Consider the following 3202-nt stretch of genomic DNA (forward strand, 5'->3'; position numbering starts at 1 on the left):
GGGACCTCAGGAGAATATGTTTTACGTGGGATGAAACTCCAGAAGGCCAAGACGTTGGGGGAAGAGGAGTCATAGGCAGTCAACCAGAGGAGAGGCATTGCCTAGGTCCCAGCAAGAGAGTCATAAAAAAGCCCACAAAGGTGACACACACAAGAGAGAAAGAGCCAACATTTGTGAGTCCTCCATGTCCATAGGGAACCAACTTCCGAAGATAATAGTATCCTGCACCAATTGGAAAAAACTGTGCCCCTTTCCCCTAATCCCTTCTTCTCCTCACCAAACCCTGGGGGAGAGGGGTTCATAAATAGCAGCTGGCCAGCAGGAGAGGAGGAGTAAACTCTGAGCAGTAAAGGCAGGGATGTGGAGAAGCTCGGCACACCTTCCTTTATCACAGCAAGCGTCACACCTGAAGCAAGCAAGAGATGGGGGAAGGGAGATCCTTTAGCTTGAATGAAGTTTAGAGTTGAGTTATGTTTAGGGCAGGTGTGAAGGGGAAGCAAGACAGTTTTCCAATTATATACCATGGAGTCCAGCTCCCTTGATTAAAATAGTTATTGAATATTAGAGAAGGATTGAGGAGGAAAAGTTGATACAGAGTATAACTAACCCTGATTTAGAATGTATGTACTTCAAGTATCTATACATACCTATTCACATTTTCTTCATATTTACTTAGATCCCACCAAAAGCATGGGTAACCAAAACTCATATACAGGTTAATAAAGACAGGGTATTCACCTCTGGCAGAGTTTTAATTGGTACTCTGCTCTACACAGTCACTCAGGACCCAGGCTGACAGGCTGCACCATCTGGAACACGTAGCTTCCTCTGTTGCCACAGCAAGACAAGAAAGAGCATCTTATAACTCCTCTTTCCTGATTGCCTGGAAGTGATACAAGGTGCTTCCATTCACAGCTTGTAGTGATTAGAAATAGTCATAAGACTCCCCTTTCTGAAATGGGGAAGGAAGCATTGTCCTGGTGCCCAGCATGAGAGGAGCCCCAGATATCGGTGAGCCCTGGTAATGTCTCCTAGATCGCCTAATCCCACCAACCCAGAGATGACTAAAATCAACTTCCATGACATTTTACATGGCAGCTTCACTTACAGAGGCTGTCACCCTTCTCGGACAGGGCTTTTATGCTGCTGAGCTGGTGTATCCGAATCTCTGATTGCAGGTCTCTGCTGCACAGGACACATTATGAAATACGTTTTTAGACTGTTTGGAAACCTTGTACATAACATATTTTCTGGTTAAGAGCTATCACTTTCTCAGATTGCTTTACTTTCTTTGACTTTTACCATCAATCCTGGTAGTTTTCTTTTCACAAAGAAATCACATTAAAATTTTTTTCTTTACTGTCAAATTACACAGTCAAAAGAAAACAACGGAATTGGATTGAGATGTGGATAATGGGCATTTAGCAGTGTTCATTCATTAGCTGATAACTCATTTCCTCACGATGACTTCCCAGTATACAGATAATCCCAATTTCTGTTTCAAATAAAATTGGCTATCCATCTGTAAAAAATAATCTCAGATCTTAATTTAATGGATTATGTGAGGATTCATACAAAAAGCTCCTTGTAAACTGAATATGGGTTAACAAAATATATGGAAGAATATATTAAGAAACTTGACACGACAGCCTTAAGCGACAAAATCCAAAAGTCAGGAATGGGTAATTCAAATGCCTGTAGGGAGCAAGCAAGTAATGTTGAGTGAGGAAAGCTGAGTGTGAGACCAATCAAATTGTGAAAAATTTATTTCTACTGAGCTATGACATAAGCAAAAGCCATTATACAAACATGTGACATTGGATACTTTTTAAATTTAATATGAAAAAATGTAAATTAGGAAATGGAAATCTTGGGGAATTCCCTGGAGGTCCAGTGGTTAGGACTCCGTGCTTTCACTGCCAGGACGGGGTTCAATCCCTGGTCTGGGAACTAAGATTCTGCAAGCTCAGAAGAGAGGCCAAAAAAAAAAAAAGAAAAAGAAAATGGAAACTTTTTATAATTAATTTTTTCTTTGTCCTGCCTTTGCTTTGCAATCCGAAACCTGATTTTCATACCAATTTCGGGTTTTGTGTTTCTAGTTGATATATGAAAACTGTCAAGCCATTACTTTATTTTGAAGAGTTTCACTAGCCAGGGTCAAGATTTTTTTTTTTCAGGTTTTGACCATTGTTTTTCTTCTTTTACGTGTTGTCTTTTTTTGACTTTTGTACTTAGCATGCAGGACCCTGAGACTGGGGACTACGACTACAGCCAGGCGTCCAGGAAAATTCTAGTCACAGACTGGGGGTTCCAAGTCGCTCGCAAAAACTATCCAGGCCTCCTATCTGTCACGATGTGGACCCCTAGCGGTGAGTGACCTTCCCCGTAAATATTCTGGATTAGACAGCGACAATTCTACTCGGATGCCTGCTTTGAGTTTGATTCTCGCTCCCGAATCCGCCCCCATTCCGCACTACCCCATCCTCAATTTCAACCTCTAAGAAAACAGGCAAACTGGAAAGTAAACTAACTGTTGAGCCGTCGGACGGCTTCTATGGGATCCGGGACTTCTTTGGTCGCTCTTGCCGAGGTGCGTAACTTCCAACATAACCTAACGCTTTGTGGGTTATTTATATTCGTATCATTTATAACCATTTATTGTCCCCACGTAAATTAATACGGTTGGGGGTAGGGAAAAGGCAAAGATGCTTCCGCCCCCTCGCAGCCCGCAGCGTCCCAAGGCCTCGAGCATCCCCGGAAGACCCGGCTCCACTCCCGCTAATCCCTTCCCTTCCGCCAGGCCCAACTAGCGCGGAGCTCTCGGGGTCACGTGGTCTCCGGGGGAGGGGAAGTGGGCGGCTCGGCGGCCGCCATCTTGCCGGCTTGGAGGCGGAGCGTGAGGAGAGCAGGTCGCGCGCTTTCCCGCGCCTTCTCTCGCCCAGCCCCGCGCCGCCCTCCGTGCTCCTCCCCACTTCTGGCTCCTGTGGCCGCTCCCTGAGTGGAGGAGCGGGGAGCCCCGGAGGGCGGGGGGGGGTGTGTCGGGCGCGTGCTCGCGCCCTCCAACCGCCAGCCGCGGCCGCGGAGGCGCGCTCGGCCGGGCCCCAGGGGCGGCGCGGGGCGGAGGGGAGGGGGCTCCTCCGGGTGCGGGGGCGGTGCGCGGCGGCCGTGGCGGCCCGGGCTGCAGCTGCGGCGGCGCGCTGGG

Source organism: Balaenoptera ricei, chromosome 11 (assembly GCF_028023285.1).
Source record: "Balaenoptera ricei isolate mBalRic1 chromosome 11, mBalRic1.hap2, whole genome shotgun sequence".
Lineage (NCBI taxonomy): Eukaryota > Metazoa > Chordata > Mammalia > Artiodactyla > Balaenopteridae > Balaenoptera > Balaenoptera ricei.